Raw genomic sequence first — 18,771 nt, 5'->3', positions numbered from 1 at the left:
GCCTGCCGATGCAGGGGACGTGGGTTCGTGCCCCGTTCCGGGAAGATCCCACATGCCGCGGAGCAGCTGGGCCCGTGGGCCGTGGCCGCTGGGCCTGCGTGTCCGGAGCCTGTGCTCCGCAGCGGGAGAGGCCGCGGCAGTGAGAGGCCCGCGTACCGGGTAAAAAAAAAAAAAAAAAAAAAATTGAGGTAAAATTCATATAATATAAAGTTAATCATTTTAAAACAAAACCAACCATTTTAAAGCGAACCGTTCTGTAGCATTTAGTACATTCATAATGTTGTGCAACCACCATCTCTATCCAGTTCCACCCATTGTTATTACACCAAAATATGTAGAATCCCATACTCATTAAACTTTTACTTTCCATCTCCCCTCCCTCCCCTGCCCTCTCTAGCTTCTGGCAGCCACCAATCTGCTTCCTATCCCTACAGATTTACTGTTTCTGGATATTTCACAAGACGGAATTGTAAATATGTGACCTTTTGTATCTGATTTCTTTAACTTAACATGTTTTGCCAAGGAAAACATTCATCCATGTCATAGCATGTATCAGTACTTCATTCTTTTTCCTGGCTGAATAATATTCTGTTGTATGGATATAGCACATTTTGTTTATCCATTCAACAGCTGATGGACACGTGGGTTGTTTCCACCTTTTAGTTACTGTGAATAGTGCCACTGTAACAGTTTTATAGAAGTATTTGCTTGAACATCTGTTTTCAGTTCTTTTGGGTATATACCTAGTAGTGAAATTGCTGGGTCACATAATAATCCTCTGTTTAACTTAACAACTGTTTATTGAGCAGCTACACTATTCCCTTAGTGTTCTAAGTGCTGACAACACAATATTGCACCTAAAAGATAAAGTCCCTGCTCTCCTGGGGCTTGTACCCTACTAGCAAAGAGATAATAAACAGTAAGCCAGAGAGGTGCATAACTTGTGGTATAAAATGAAAATGAAGATCTCCTTGGAAAAAAATTATTAAGAATTTCAAGATGGCAACAGCAGAGCATTAAACCACATGGAGGACACTTCTAAGCACGGGATTCCAAGAGACGTCACATATCACTCACCCTGAAGCCAGCCCTGACAAAAAACCCATAAATATGGTAATTTCAGCTGTTGAGCACCCACAAGTACACAAAATGGGGTCACATGATGGAGAACAACCGGGAATGCATGAGCTATTTTGGATAGGTGGTGGGAAAAGTCCTCTCTGAGAAGGTCATGTTCAAGCTGAGACCTGGATGATGAAAAAGAAGCAGCTTATCAAGATCTAGGGGCAGAGTATCCAGGCAGAGGGAACAGACTGAACAAAGCCCCCAAGGCGTGAATGCTCTTGGTGTAGTTAAGGCACCAAAACAGCAAAAGGAGGCCACTGTGGCTGGAGCCTGGTGATGTCAGCCTGTGTTGGAGTATGATTTCTACCAGTACGCTCCTTGAGGAAGGCCCCCAAGCTCTTACAATCTTAGTAAAAAGTGGGGCCTGTTCTTTGGAATGAAGCCACTGAAGCTGTCTAGGTAACTTCAGGCTCTGGACCCATGGTTCTCAATGAGCAGGAAACGGTACACTTGGTGTTCCCCAGGTCCTTCCCGGGAGGCCCCAGATTTCACTAAATGTGTAAACTGTATTCTGCTTCACAGAGAATGCGTAGGATCTGCAGGAGTGCTGAGCTGAGGGGTGGCAGGATGTGGTGTGTGTGGAAGACAATTTGATGCAAATAGATGATAAGAAGCATACCATAATGCCAACCAGGGCCGAAGACTGTTTTCTGAGATGGACTAAGAATGTGGGTTTCTTTTTTATTTTTTGAATGTGGGTTTCTAAGAGCAGAGTCCTGGAAGTAAAGGCGGCTCAACTGAGGCCAAGAGCACAGAGTGATTTTTGTGCAGACTCTCGTACACACTACCAGACACAGTTAAACGGAAGTAGACACTGCATTGACGTCACTGCTGAGGGCTTCTGTATCTCTTCGCTTCTCTCAGCATGCTTTCAAAAGCTCAATACTCATAAAGTTCCGAGAACTGGAAAAAATGTAGAGAACATGACTCCAGACAACATTTACAAGGACTATATGGGTGAAAGAGACGTTTGGTTGACCTTGCCGTTCCTTCTGCAACTGGGGAAGCCCCAGCCCAAGAAGCAGGGTTTACGCCCAAGCCAAGAATTTTCTGGAGCCATGAGGGCAGGGGTGGATGAGTCAGAGAGGTGATGCAGTACAGAAGGAATCTTTTAGGAATTACTGTAAAATCAGTGGTTTAAAAAACTGCGTTAAAGGGGCTGGCGACTGGGGAAAAAAAAATCTATATTTGCCATGTCTTCCCTAAGAAGTATTAGAAACGCTGAGAGAAGAGCAGTGAGTATCATCTAAGAGGAGAAAATGAAGATATCAGATCACAGAAATGATTGAGTGGGAGTATAAATGCTTCACAAGTTTTGCATGAGTAAATGTTGCCCAGTTCTTTTTGGTAGATAAACACTTTGTTATTTTAGATCACTCTGAATAACTTGGACCGATAAATGTGGCCATATTCATTTTAAAGGACACTGTCTTGGTCATTTGAAGCTGCTATAACAAACTACCATAGACTGGGTGGCTTAAACAACAAACATTTATTTCTCATAGTTCTGGAGGCTGGGAGTCTGGGAGTCAGGGATCAGGGTGCCAGCATAATTGGGTTTTGGTGAAAACCCTCTTATGGGTTGCAAACTGGACTTATTGTATCCTCACATGGTGGAAAGAGGGTGCGAGAGCTGTCTCAGGTCGCCTTTATAAGGGCACTAATCCCATTCATGAGGGCTCCAACTTCAGGAACTAATTACCTTCCCAAAGCTCTCCCTCCCCCCACTAATACCATCACATTGAGGATTAGAATTTCAACATATGAGTTTGGTTGGGGCTGGGGGAGACAAATAGTTCAGTTCATTGCTGACCACATCAGGTTCCAAAGTGGACTTCATATTTATTACTTTTGTTAAAGTACCAACTGGTGAGAACTTTTCGAATAGTTTCAGCCATGCCTGGGCATCCAGTTATAAAACAGTTCTTGGCAAGATACAAAGTCCCAAATCCTTTTGCCTTGTTTGACAGGCATTGCTGAATCAGCATTCCATTCAGATTGTGCGAGACATAACTTGTGTTTTTTAAAATACTCATCATCATTTGGCTTTTTTTTTTTTTATTCTTTGAAAGTGAGGTACCTAGGGAAAATGTTATATCCTCATTTTGAGCTAAATATAACCCCTCCAGATGGAAATCAAAACTAGAAAATGTGCCATCTCATTTCAGTTCTCTTTTTTTCCTTCTCCTCTATGATCGTAGAAGAAATTCACGGAAAACCAGCTAAGTTAAAACATATTCCTCACATCTATTTTTCCCAGCCTGAGCAAAATTTGAAAGTCAAGTCACTTTATAAGTGAGAACTCTGAAAATAATCATTTTGTAATTGTTCTGGAAAAAAAAGTGAAGTTATGATAATCGTAATAATAATGTTCTACAAATATGAAGTTAAGTTTTGTGTGATTGAAATTTAATCTGAGAACATTAGCTTCCTATGATCTGTTTTAATAGGAAAGGTAGACTATTCTTACACACTTTTCACTTTTGAGAACTTTCTATTTAAAAACTGAATAATCATTCCACTTTTGTAAAAAAAATGTGTATATATGTATTTACATGCAAAAAATAAATTTTGGAAGGGTATATCCCAAAATTTATGTAATCATCACATCTAGGGGTAAGATAAGGTATGATTTTTTTCTTTTCTTTTTTGTATTTTCACATTTTTTAACAATGATATGTATTATTTGTTTAATATGGGGGGAAAAGAGAAAACTAATATAGGCGAACTAGGGGTCAGGGTCTTGGCTATAAACAGAAGGCATACTCAAGAGTTTCAGCAAAGAGAGTTGAACTGAGTTTAATCACTTTGTAGAGAGGAGTGGGCAGGATTAAGTCAATAGTTCATGATGAAGCACCCAAGGATGCAACATGGGAAGCTGTTACAACCTTTACAAAAGGCCAAGGAGAAAGGACGTGATTACAGAGTCTGGAGAAAGCTTGAGTCTGGCAGGATCTTGGCAAGGCAGAGACTGAGCTGGGGGAAACAATTATGCCAGCCCCTATTTCTTCCCCCAATCCAATCCCACTGGTACCTGGCTTAGGCCCTCCTAAGAGGCGGGCCTCAAGAACACAGAGCTGGGCAGAGACCTGCGGATAATGGATGTGCACGAGCAAAATGGAGAGACAGCAGTACAGGCAACCACATTATAAAGATACATCATCTGCTATGGGCTATGTCTCTTGTCTCTTCCTTCCATTTTGAAATTTTTTTTTCTTTTATTATCCATTATTTTCTTCTTTTTGGCTCTTCATGAATTGAGCCAAATTCTCTGTGTCTGTATCAGAGGCCAGTCTCTGAACATTGGAACACTGAGAACTGAGTGTAGTTTAATAATCATTTCTTAAGGCTATATGTGAAAGACATCTGTTATTTTTTTGTCTATCCTTCATTCCTTCTGGGCAACTTTTTCTGCCCACCTCTACTTGATGGAGCCATTAATCACGAGTGCTCATTTCCTTTGCCATGCGGGGGCATGTGACCCAGCCTGGCCCATCAGCCTGCTCCATCTCCTTCTATATGCGGTTAAGTGGATACAGGACCCCACTGGAGCCACTCAGAGACCTTTCTCAAGGACTGGTATGGATGCTGAGAAATAAAGATCTTTCTCCTTCTGAAATCAGGAACTCTGAAGCCTGAGTTTGGAGCGCTCCGCGGCTGCCTTTGCCGCCATGTAGAGAGCCTTTTGGTGGATGCCGCCAACGTAGAGGAAAAGAGAACTGAAAGATGGAAGAAGATCATAGATTCCTGGTGACATCACTGAAGCCCCTGAACCCTGAAGTACCTGAAGGTAGAAAATCCCTTGGACATTGCAGTTTTATGTTTAAGTTTTCTTTTCTACTTATGTTACTTGGAGGTGTATTTCTCACACTTGAAACTGAAAGTGTCCTGAGTAAACAGAATCGCCAATGAGAAGGATGAGGGTGGTCATTGCTACTGTTCATGGTGCTCTTTCCTATATTGTTTTCATTTATTCTTATAATAACCATTGAGGGAAATAATATTCTTTTTTTTAAATAAATTGATTTATTTTATTTTACTTATTTTTGGCTGTGTTGGGTCTTCATTGCTGTGTGCGGGCTTTCTCTAGTTGCGGCGAGCGGGGGCTACTCTTTGCTGCGGTGCGCGGGCTTCTCATTGCAGTGGCTTCTCTTGTTGTGGAGCACGGGCTCTAGGCGCTCGGGCTTCAGTAGTTGTGGCGTGCAGGCTCAGTAGTTGTGGCACATGGGCTTAGTTGCTCCGTGGCCTGTGGGGTCTTCCCGGACCAGGGATCAAACCCATGTCCCCTGCATTGGCAGGCAGATTCTCAACCACTGCACCACCAGGAAAGTCCGAGGGAAACAATATCCTTATCGCCATTTTCCAGGTAAATAAACTGAGGTACAGAGAGGTTAAGTAACTTGCTAACGGCACTAAGGGACTAAAATGTCATTCAGATCCTGCTTGGCTCAACCCCAAGCCTATGCTTTTAATAAAATAACTATGCAATTTATCAGCTGGGCCAGGATACTTTTATACTGACACTGGAATAATTAAACACAAACCAGGACTGTCCCAGGCCAACTGGGGTTCACCTAGCTCTTCACCATTCTACCATGATTCTTCTGTGCCCTGCTTTACTGTTGAGGAAACTGCGACATGGACAAGTAATTTATCCAAGGTCACATGCTCGCACATGTCAGAGCTCCATGGGTAGGAGGAGAAGGATGAGGGAAGGGAGCGATCGGTGATGAGTGTCTAGTCTATGACCCAATGTGAGGCTTTTCAAGGTTCAGAGCTTCCTCATTCACAGATCAGTTCAACAGCCCAGGAGATCAAAGTTTAGGCTGTGATAAAGGCTTGTCTCCACATCTCCAAACCAGAGGAACTTGATGTACAAAGGTGACTTTATTAAAATGTAGCTTTGTGCTGTGAGAACAACAAAAGTATGAACTTAAAAAATGCATAATTGGGCTTCCCTGGTGGCGCAGGGGTTGAGAGTCCGCCTGCCGATGCGGGGGACACGGGTTCGCACCCCGGTCTGGGAGGATCCCACATGCCGCAGAGCGTCTGGGCCCGTGAGCCATGGCCGCTGAGCCTGCGCGTCCGGAGCCTGTACTCCGCAACGGGAGAGGCCACAACAGTGAGAGGCCCGTGTACCGCAAAAAAAAAAAAAAAAAAAGAAAAGCATAATTATGAAAAATGTATAATATGGCACCTAGAAGAATAGTAATTAACAGGATGAAATTGAGACAGTAGCAGAAACTATGAGATAGTAGTAAATGAGGACATTTCCTTCTCTCCATCCGCTTGCAAAACCGTCTGGATTATTCAGGAGTTATTTGGACAATATTTAATAGACCCTCTGTGATTGCGGTAGCTGGTGGTGGAAACCTGCAGCTCATACTGTCTTTCCTTTGGGACCTCTTGTGTGTGTGTGTTGAGGGAACATCTGGCTGTGCTATGTAACTATATGGTCATATCTCTAAGGCAACACTAGGAAGTGGGTACTATTATTATCGTATTTTACAGACAAGGAAACCGAGGCTCTGTGAGGTGAAGGAACCTGGGCTAGGCCATTCATCCAACAGTTAGTTAGTCCATCCTTCTTTGGGCCTGGGTATGTGGTGGAGCGCTGAGCATGCTGTAATGATGGTGTCACCTCTAGTAGGACGACTGTCACTGTGGCCCTTGCAGCAAAGAAGATATAGTAATGGATTTAATCCAAGTCAGCCTGACCCATGGCTCCATTCTGTCTGTCAGCTCCAAATAACAAGTGTGGTGTGAACATGCTAAGCCATGCTGGTCTACTCTGCTGGGTGATAAGGAAAGGAGGGGGAAAGACACGGACAAAAGATGTTGGGACAGGGCTCAGATTGTGTACATTCTCAGCTGATAAACTGTGCTATGCGGGAAAGCACTATATTTAAAATGCATCAGTGACTTCCTGCTCAGCAAAAGAAACAATCAACAGAGTGATTGCAGCCTATGGGATGGGAGAAAATATTTGCAAACCACGTATCTGATAGGGGATTAATCTCCAAAATATATAAGAAACTCCTACAAGTCAACAGCAAAAAAACTAGAAACCTGATTAAATGAGCTAAGGACTTGAAGAGACATTTTTTCAAAGAAGATATACAAATGGCCAACAGGTATATGAACAGATGCTCAATGTCACTAATCATTGGGAAAATGCAAATCAAAACCATAATGAGATGTCACCTCACACCTGTCAGGATGGCTATTATCAAAAGAGACAGCAAGTGTTGGCGAGGAATATGGTGAGGATGGGAAGGCTTGCACACTGCTGGTGGGAATGCAAACTGATACACCTACCATGGAAAACAGTGTGGAGGTTCCTCAAAAAATTAAAAAATAGAGCTACTCTGTGATCCTGCAATCCCAACTCTGGGTATTTAACCCAAAAAATTGCAATCAGGGTCTCAAAGAGAAATTAACATTCCCACGTTCAAGACAGCAGTATTCGCAATAGCCAAGGTGTGGAAACAACCTACTGTTCATTGACAAATGAATGGATAAAGAAAACGTGGTATATACACACAGCGGAATCCTATTAAACCTTATGATAACGGGAAACTGCAATATGCAACAACATGGATGAACCTTGAGGGTACTACAGTGAGTGAAATAAGCCAGTTACAGAAACAGAAAGATGAATACTACATGATTCTGCTTATTTGAGATATTTAAAATAGTCAAATTTATAACATCAGAGGGTAGAAGTGTGGTTGCTAGGGGCTGGAAGTGGGGGGAATGGGGAATTACTAATAAATGGGCATTAAGTTTCAGCTAAAGAGGGTGGATAGCCTCTAGAGATGTGCTGTACAACATTGTCAGCCTAGAGTCAACAATAAGGTACATGTACAAATGTGTTAAGTGGGTAGATCTCATGTTAAGTATTCTTACCAAAGTGAAATAAATATTAAAATAAAACAAAATGCATCAGTGGCTTTCTGTTAGTTTAAGGATTAGGGGGAAAAACTCCTTAATGTGGGTTTTAAAGTGTTAAAGAGGCTGACCCTTGGTCACCTGTCTGAGCTCATTTTGACCCTCCCCGTTCCCAGGTCAGCTCTCTGCATCCCACGCTCCCTCTCTCCTGGCAACTTGTTGAGTTCACCTGCTTCTTCCTGCCTGGAAGGGCTTTACGCATTGTCCTTTCCTTCTGCCCTGAGCATTCTCCTCTTTACCTGTCCCACCCTTCTCTACCCACCCTTCTTATCTCCTCAGGGCAGCCTTGCCTGACCATCCTGATCAGATCAAATATCCCCCATGGGAGGAATCCCCACAGTACCTCTCCAGGGTAGTGCTTAGACGTAATCGGCACCTTAACATTTACCTGTGTGATTACGATATCTGTTTTCTCAAATACACAGGGAGCTTCTTAAAGGGCAGAGTTTGCCTCTTCTTTCTTCTTTGCTCGCTTTTTAATATTTTTGCTAATTTTGTTAAACTCCTAAATGTAGTGCTAGATACATGTTTGTTGAATGAGTGAAAGAATGAATGAACTGATGAAGTTGAGGTGTTGGCAGGTATAAAACAGGGCAAGTAACTAAGTCTGTTTTTTCCTTATCCTTGGCTTCTTATCATCTAGCCCAGGGCTTGAGAGAGCAGTTATCTAAGCCCAGGCTTCTAAAACTTTAATGTTCATACAAGTTCCTCAGGGATCTTATTACAAGGCAGTTTCTGATTCAGTAGATCTGGAGAGGAGCCTGAGATTCTGAATTGCTAACAATTCCTAGGTGACATTGAGGCTTCTGGTTCAAGGACTACTCTTTGTGTAGCAAGCCTTGTTGATGAAAAAAATTAATCAGGGGCTTCCCTGGTGGCGCAGTGGTTGAGAGTCCGCCTGCCGATGCAGGGGACACGGGTTCGTGCCCCAGTCCGGGAAGATCCCACATGCTGCGGAGCGGCTGGGCCTGTGAGCCATGGCCGCTGAGCCTGCACGTCCGGAGCCTGTGCCCCGCAACGGGAGAGGCCACAACGGTGAGAGGCCCGCGTACCACACACACACACACACAAATTAATCAGTAGTCAATCTAGGACTTCCCTGGTGGCACAGTGGTTAAGAGTCCACCTGCCAATGCATGGGACACAGGTTCGAGCCTGGTCTGGGAAGATCCCACATGCCGCGGAGCAACTAAGCCTGTGCGCCACAACTACTGAGCCTGTGCTCTAGAGCCCCCGAGCGACAACTACTGAGCCCACGTGGCCACGTGCCGCGCCCAGAGCCCATGCTCTGCAACAAGAGAAGCCACCACCATGAGAAGCCCGTGCACCTCAACGAAGAGTAGCCCCCGCTTGCCGCAACTAGAGAAAGCCCGTGCACAGCAACGAAGGCCCAACGCAGCCAAAAATAAATAAATAAAATAAATTTAAAAAATAGTCAATCTAAGAAAGAAATGGAAATTTTGATTCAGGCCAGATTGAGGATTATAAGCCAGGAGACAGTCGTTCAGAAATCTCTGAGGACTGTTCTACCTGTTAGAGGACAAAGCACAGTTATATAAGTTTTTGAGATAACGGGTTATACATCAAAGTAACATATTAACAGTTTACATAGGTCACAAAGGGGAGTAATTGGTCATCATAACCCCTTACAGGATTGAGAAAGGAATGTTATCTCCTAAGGAATTACCTTGCTGGTCCCAGGAGAAAGTGCTTTTTTTTTTTTTTTTTTTTTGCGAGTAGGCATTCCTGTGTCTTCTAAGGGGATCTAGTTAATGTATAATGCAGATGCACAGTGCACACTAAAGGGGAAGGGGTAGGGGCTCAAAAGACAGAGAAAATTTTATGTTAATTTTTTTCTTGTCCTGCCATTTCTTCAGCGCTAATGAAACGAATAGCGGATGTTGGAAATGCATTCAATATAGCTACCCTACTGAACACCATAGCTTAGCCTAGCCTACCTTAAAGTGCTCAGAATACTTACATTACCCTACAGTTGGGCAAAATTATCTAACATAAAGCCTAATTTATAATAAAGTGTTGAGTATCTCAAGTAATTTACTGAATACTGTACTGAAAGTGAAAAATAGAATGGTTCTAAGGGTACAGAATGGTTGTAAGTGTATCGGTTGTTTACTCTGTGATCACATGGCTGACTTGGAGCTGTGCTTGCTGCCCTGTCCAACATCACAAGACAGTATCGTATTGCTAGCCTGGAAAAGATCAAAATTCAAAATTTAATGTACAGTTTCTATTGAGTATGTATTTCTTTCACATCATCCTAAAGTTGAGAAATCATAAGTCAAACCATTGTAAGTTGGGGACCATCCATAGTTGCAAGAGGATATTGGCTTGGAGCGATACATCAGTTAGGATGCTTTTGGTTGCAAGTAACAGAAAACGCACCTCAAGTTGGCTTACTTAAAATATAAAGATGATTTATCTTGTCATGTAACTGAATATAACATGACAGGGTGGAATGCAGGCACCATTTGATCAAGGTTACAGCTTTGTTTCTCTGTGATTCTCTTGGTGCTCCCCTCCTCTGAGTGCCCTTTCCATTTTTGGTTGACTTCTCTGATGGTGGCAAAATGACTGCAGCTCTTTCAGCTGTCATATCTCTATATTTTACCAGCCAGTAGAGAAGAGGTTTTCTGTTTTCCTAGCCATCAAGAAAAGGTCTATTTTAAACTCTGATTTAGGTTATATATGGGGTGAAGTGGGAGGAATTTATAATGTATTTGGCTGAAGTTGTCTTTTAGTTTCAGAAGAGGTGGCTCATGTTGTCCTATCTGGGTGACTGGTCCTGATGATACATAGGTGCTCAAATAATCCCATCTATGTGACTTGAGTGTTTATACCTTCCATGAAGTCACAAACATACATGTGGACCCTTGCCTCCAAGTGTCTACCTAGAGCAGCGGTTCTCAACTCTGCCACATTAGAATTATTTGGGAAACCTTAAAAACATAGGTGCCTAGCTTCCACCCCAGATCAAACAAATAAGACTTTCTTGGGGTAAAGTCCAATAATCCAAGTTTTACAAAGATCCTTGAGTGACTCCAATGTGCAGCCAGGGTTGGAAACCACTTACCTAGAGCAGTGTTTCTCAGTAGTGGGTAAGGGAGAGGATTCTGTCCCCAGGGGACATTTGTCATTGACATTCTATTGTCATTTGGAGCCGTCTTTAGTTGTCACAACTGGCGTGGAGTTACTACTGGTATCTAGTAGGATGGTGCTAACCATCATCTAATTCACAGGACAACGCCCTCCCTCAAACAGAAACTACCTGGCCCAAATGTTGACAGTATGGAGGTTGAGAACCCTTGACCTAGAGGAGCAGTCCCCAACCTTTTTGGCACTAGGGACCAGTTTTGTGGAAGACAATTTTTCCATGGTCAGGCGGGGGCAGGGAGGAGGTGGCTCAGGTGGTAATGCGAGCAATGGGGAGTGACGGGGAGCGAGGGGGAGCGAGGGGGAGCGACGGGGACGGCGGAGAGCGAGGGGGAGGGACGGGGAGCGGCAGATGAAGCTTCGCTCGCTCGCTGCTCACCTCCTGCTGTGCGGCCCGGGTCCTAACAGGCTGCGGACTGGTACCGGTCCACGGCTCGGGGGTTGGGGACCCCTGACCTAGAGGGACAAGATGTTAGAACCGATGATTTATTTGCAGTGTATTCTGGCGCACTGGTAGGGAAACATACAGTATAAAATGGTCATTTATTTTCAAGCTCTACTGTACTTAAGAATTAGCAGGAGTGCTTGTTTAAAATGAAGCTTCCTGGGTCCCATGCTCTAAGGTATTGATTCATCCAGTCTGGAACGGGGGTCCAGTCAACTGAACGCTTATCCTGATAAAGTTGATGTGAATACAGGTGTTCCACAGAGCACACCTTGAGGAACAGTAACAGAATGTGCCTTGGTCTTATAAAGCTAAATGAAAACCCCAGCTAGTTCATGATTTTGTCTTCCTTGGAGGAAAGATTGTCTGAAGACAGGGTTCCGGTGCACCGAGAAAACTCTGGGGATTTTACTGACATTCGTTTTTATAGCTCTGAGGAGGTAATTTCTATCCTTCCTGTGAGTGCTGGGAGATGAGTCAGGAGGAAAACAAGGTTCCCCAGGAGTTCCAGTTTATTTGAGTCCTTTAATGTAATTGTGATGAGCCTGGTCTGAGCCTCCTGGAAGCTCTGTGGCCAGACTGCATTTATCGACTCACTGTGGTACCTGAATATGAAACCCCCGGGTACCAGACCCTGGCTGCCTGGGAGATTTGGGGAAGAGACAGGAGGCTTCACACACTTCAGCCACCCACCCTGCCTCTTGGGCAGACCCTGGGCCTCTATCAGAGATCCTGCCCTGGGGATAGACCAGTGCTTCAGCAGAGACAGCTGGCTAGATGCCTCTTCCCTTTGCAGCCTGCATTGTTTTGGCAGAGTTTATCCTAAAAATAGGACAGCGAGTCCTGCCTGGATTCCTTCTGCCTGTATTTTCCACGGGGCTGTGCAGTGCCATCTCACAGAAGAGGCAACATTTTGTAGGAGTGGAAAAAAAAACCCACTGGGCTTTGGAGACAGAAGACAGCAGTTAAGTTCTGGTTTTGCCGCTGACGGGCCTCATTGACTTTGGATAAGTCACTTAACCCTTGTGGGTGCCTGTAAAAAATGGGCATCTTCTAAGACCAGTCATGTGGAATCAGTATGAAGTCAAATCAGATAAAACATTTACCAGCTCTTTGGTAAAGAACTGTATGCGGGTCCCCATTCTGAGCAGATGGTGGTCGCCATAATACTGAGGATGACTTAAGCCCAACACCATTCCTGGCACATACTAGGCAGTGTATGACGCAGAGTTAAATTCACTATTTCTCTTCTTGTCTTTATTTTATTAATGGCTGTCTCCCTGCCAGAATTCCAGCAAGGCAGGGGCGGTGTCTAACTTTTTGCATACCTGTTCGCCTCTACTTTCTAGCACAGTGCCTGGTTCTATAAATATTTGTTGAGTTAGTGAACAAATGAATGAATGAATGAAAAACCAAGTCAAGTCAACAGAGGTTTTGAGGATGCCTCCCATGTGCTAGGGTTTGGTGGTCAGGAATTATCTGTGGGCAAGAAATAAAAACCCAGCCAATAATGTGAACTGAAAGAAAAATAAGTAAGGCTGGAAGGACAGCCAGTTCTTGAGGGATAAGATGAAAAAGTCGAAACCAGCATGCTCCAATCAGCGAGTTCATTTGCCCAGACTATGTCTCCCTCTCTCTACCACCACTCCTCTCTCATCTCACTTCCTCTCTGCAGTGAGTTTCATTCTCTTTACCTTCATACTGGCTCCTTCTGCTTTGAACATATTTGAGACCAGACAACTCCAGTCTCTCATTTTAAGCAGCAACTCTTATTTAATATATTTTTATTTTTTATAAATTTATTTTATTTTATTTAGTTTTGTCTGAGTTGGGTTTTCGTTGCTGCACGCGGGCTTTCTCTAGTTGTGACAAACGGGGGCTACTCTTTGTTGTGCTGCGCGGGCTTTTCATTGCGGTGGCTTCTCTTGTTGCGGGGCACGGGCTCTAGGCACGCGGAGTTCAGGAGTTGTGGCACGTGGGCTCAGTAGTTGTGGCTCACGGGCTCTAGAGCGCAGGCTCAGTAGTTGTGGCTCTCGGGCTCTAGAGCATAGGCTCAGTAGTTGGGGCACATGGGCTTAGTTGCTCCGCAGCATGTGGGATCTTCCCGGACCAGGGCTCGAACCCGTGTCCCCTGCATTGGCAGGCGGATGCTTAACCACTGCGCTACCAGGGAAGTCCCTGCACCAACCCTTATTAATCAGAATCTCTGAGTGCCAAACCGAAATTTCCCAGAACATAATTAGGAGTGTCTCAGCTTAGGGAAGGAGTTCACCCTAGGTCCAATCAGCCGTGATGGCAGAGGCAGTGTGTGTCTTGGGGGAGATCCTCTGACCCGCCTCTCACTGTGGAGGGGCCCCAGAAGCAGAGGCACTGAGAGAAGATATTGATCGGTTCTGTCAGAGGGGAAATGGAGGCTGAGCAGAGATTATCGGTAGAGATTATTGTGTCTGGAACACAGACAACATGCTGAGCTCTGGGGCAAGTATCATTCATTCATTCCAGAACTATTCACTGGATGCCTACTATGTTCTGGTCGCTGTTCCAGGTGCTGGGGGTCCAGCAGTGACAAGGAAGACGGTCAAGAACTTTGCCCTCCTGGAACCCTCATTCTATGAGACAAACAATTGTACATTACAGCAAACATGAACACGAGCAGGATACCAGTTCAGAGAGTGGTAAGTGCATGGAGGAACTGGCAATATGATATAAGGTGATGGGGCAAGGGGTGGGAAGGTTATTTTTAATTGCAATTTAGAGTGTTCTATTCTGTCATCCTGGCACAAAATATCCAAAATAGTGCCAGGATCTGGTTGTTCTACCTACAAAGAAGGACGTAAGAGTAGAGTCAAGAATGTTCCTTTCAATTCTCCCTGTGCTTGTCATGATATGAGGAACAATGGGGGACGAAGCATGGAACTTCGGCTGGATTAGGGACAACCAGGCCCAGGAGTCACCCTCATTAACCCTCTTTTGGGACATATTAACGCAGCTCTGAGTGGCTCAGGACAGACCACATTCCGAGAGCCACCTGCCTCCGCTTGCTTTGGAGGCCTGCCTAGTGCAGGCTTCAGGGGAAGTAGAGGGTGTGCAGTGGGAGAGCTGTTCATCTGTTTATCTCAATTTCAAGCCTCTTGGACTTTTCCCAACAGCTTCCATAGAAAGGATGCAGCAAAGGGTGAGTCTATTCTCTGGCCATCCTCAGAAATAACAACAGCTAAGGTTTACTGAACACGTAACATATGCAAGGCAAATAACTATTCTGGTCACAAATTTCAGTTTGAGAGAAGGTACCCCACACCACCAAGCAATACGGACACCATCTGGGTGTCCAACAATTCAACTCAATTCTGATACTCTCTACCGAGAGATAGTACCAGATTCCACAGGTTAAGGGCTCAGTCCCACACCTCATTAACATAAAAAAAGACACCTTTGTCACTCTTATCACTTAGGAAATTCCAAGGGTTTTAGGAGCCCTCTTCCAGACATGGAGATGAAGATCAAATATGTATTTCTTATTATAAATCACAATATCACAGCTATGTTCTAAAAGCTCTACATGTATTAACCATTTCTGTGAAGTAACTCAGAAAAAACAAATATCGTATATTAACGCATATATGTGGACTCTAGAAAAATGGTATAGATGACCTTATTTACAAAGCAGAAATAGAGACACAGATGTAGAAAACAAATGTATGGACACCAAGAGGGGAAAGCGGGGGTGGGATGAATTGGGAGATTGGGATTGACATATATACACCATTGACACTGTGTACAAAATAGATAACTAATGAGAACCTACTGTATAGCTCAGGGAACTCTACTCAATGCTCTGTGGTGACCTAAATGGGAAGGAAATCCAAAAAAAGAGGGGAAATATGTATACAAATAGCTGATTTACTTCTCTGTACAGTAGAAACTAACACAGTATTGTAAAGCAACTGTACACCAATAAAAATTAACTTAAAAAATAAATGTTAGGTGATTAGACAAACCAAAAAAAAAAACATTTCTACAATTATACTATGAGGTACAATTATACTATTCCCATTTTACAGTTGAGGAAATCAAGGCACAGAAAGCTTATATAACTTGCTCAAAGTCTTGTGGTAGGGACTTCCCTGGCGGTCCAGTGATTGGGATTCCACTCCTCCTTCCACTGCAGGGGTCATGGTTTTGATCCCCGGTCGGATAACTAGGATTCCTCATGCCACGTGGCACGGCCAAAAAAAAAAGTCTGCGGCAGCACAAGACTTCAAATCCAGACATTCTAGCTCCCAAATCCATGATTCTTATGAATAATATCTGGTCCCAGCTGACTCAGACCCCTGTCTGTAGCTTACCTCAAAGTAAGTACTGAACAACTAAGTGACTACATCAGGCTTGCTCTTTCCACTGAATCTTCTACTGAGTAAGTGCCACGTGCGGGTCCAATATCTTTCAAAGCTCCTCTTCAAATACAGAAAGGGAGAGTGAAAAACCATGGGTATCAGCTCAAATGCAGAAGGAGTTTTTCTTTTTTTTGCAACCTTTCCATCAAACCATATAGCCTGACACCCACTGAGGGGACAAAGAATTGTATTGTATTTGTTTTCATTTAGAGGCAAGACTGGACTCAGAGATTGTTACACAAATGTGAAAAGTAAGAGTAAAGTATTAAAATACTTTGACTAGGATGTAACCACAGTAGAGTGTCAGGCACCAGTAAGTAAGCAGTGACGCAGACTGCTTTGGAGGCAGACAGCCTTTTGATGCTTCCAACTTAACTGTAATCCTTGGTAGGTGTCGTGGAATGTCTCAGCTGAGCCTAAGTCTGATTTTGCTAGAAGGAACTGGAGAGCTGGTGATTCTTTCTTTTCTCCTACTTCTCACTTAAAAAAATTTTTTTTAATTGAAATCTAATTCCCATAACCATAAAATTAACCTTTAAATTCTAGTATACTCACAGAACTGTACAACTGTCACCACTAATTCGAGAACATTCTCTTCACTCAAAAATGACCTCCCAAAAGATACCCATTAACAGTCACTCCCCATTCCCCCCCTTCCCTTAGCCCCTTGCAACTACCAGCTGACTTTCTGTCTCTCTGGCTTTACCTATTCTGGACATTTCATACAAATGGAATCAGACAATATGTGGTCTTTGTGTTTGGCTTCTTTCACTTAGCGTAATTTTAAAGTTCATCCATGTTGTAGCATGCATCTGTACTTTGTTCCTTTTTATAGCTTAATAATATTCTATTGTATGGGTGTGTAACCGGAAGTGGGGTCTGTCTGATCGCCGCTCAAAAGCCAATAAAGAAGACAGGTTGGTGGAAAGGAAAGTTTGCTTTATTTTGGACGCCAGCAACTGTGGCAGGGGAGGGCAGATGCCTGTCCAAAGGCCTCCCCCCGACTAACAATCAGTGGGCAACAGCTTTTATAGGCAGATGGAGGGTGATACATGCAGAAACAGCACAGTCAGCTCTGACAGTCATCTTGAAATTGGTCATCGGTGGTCTGACCAGCACCATCTAGATTGTTTTAGGTACAGTTAATCTTCAGTTCCAGGGTCGGTTTGTATCCATTTCTTGGAGGCCAGTTCTTGGAATTGTGGCAGCTATGTATGGCTACAGTCTGGTCATCATGTAGTTCACTTCTTCCACCTGGTGGGGTTTCAGTATCTATAAGACAGCTCACAGGGTGTGGCTCAGAATATTATCTGTAGCCCTTAAAGAAGAACTAAAGGTCCCTGAGTATGCTTACTGACTAAACTATTATTATTTGGTCTCCTATGATTGTTTTCCTTTGTTTCTGCATTTTCTCACTTCTCTAATTAAACTTATTCTTTGGCTAAACTTTTTCCACAGGCAAGAGTCAGGCTGAGGACATGGGGGAGCAAGGACCATAGGGTTCTGCTCCATTTCAGATGTACCCCATTTTATTCACCCATTCATCAACTGACGGGCATTCGGGTTGCTTTCATTTTGTGACTATTATGAATAATATCGCTACCAACATGTAACTAAAAGTTTTTGTGTGGGTGGTTATTTTTCGTTCCCTTGAGCACAAACCTAGGTGGTATTGTTTCTCTTCTTGGTTATGTGCGTTGATTCTTATAGGTATTTTGTTTACAAATTGTTATATCGGGTAGCTTTTGTTTTATTGGCTAAAGGAAAGTACGGATTTATTTCTCTTTATACGTGAAGAGGCAAGAGGAGAAGGGAGAGGTAGGGACAGTAGAGTTTTGTCAGCTAACCTTGTCTCATGAATTGGTCTTGAGTCTCAGGGTGGAGAAGAGATAGATAAGAGCCCAAGAAGTTCCTGAAACACCTGGTAATACACTGTGCACAAGCAGGATACCTTGGGACCCAAGGGACTGGGTTCAGAATGGTGGGGACCTTCTCCCCATATATTGATGCTGGAATGAGGGACAGCAGGGAGGGCGCCGAGGGACGTGAGCTGGTAGGCAATGGCCTCCACAAGGAGGCCAGCATATAAGTACGTGTTGTGACATGATGAAGCTCAGGTCCTGCCTTAGGGGATAAGAGTCAGCCTGATTTGGGAATGAACCTCTGACCCACAGGCTGGCAACAACCGGGACCACGTCCACATGGCCGTACCTCAAAGGCCCTGTGCAAATTTGAGTTGTTACTTTTTGCCTTTTAGGGAATTCTAGGCCTGACAAGTATAAGTAGGTTTGACCCTAATGAAGAAAGGAAAGATGGAAGCATCCATGACCTTTTAAATCCTCATTTTTCTACAAAGCCCGGTGTTTTTCACGAGTGTTTTACAGACTGGAAGAAAAGAGATTTTGTACCATGTGAATTATTTTGAATTTCTGGTCTCTGGCAGGAAAGCCAGGGCTGAGTCCTCAGAGTATGTTTTATGCCGGTCCATTAGAACGTGTGCCTTATTGATGAACCAATAAAGCATGCCCTGCCTGAGCCTTGTAATGGAATCTCCTAATTCATAGTTAATATTCAGATAAAGCACCACCCCATTAATCTGATTTCCCTCCTGTGGTAATTGCTGTTTAATTTCTATTTTATTAGCCAAGATTGGTAAACCTTGGGAGCTTCTGGTTCCAGGCATTA

Source organism: Leucopleurus acutus (assembly GCF_964270905.1).
Source record: "Leucopleurus acutus genome assembly, chromosome: 10".
Taxonomy (NCBI): domain Eukaryota; kingdom Metazoa; phylum Chordata; class Mammalia; order Artiodactyla; family Delphinidae; genus Leucopleurus; species Leucopleurus acutus.
This window is presented reverse-complemented; position numbering follows the sequence as displayed.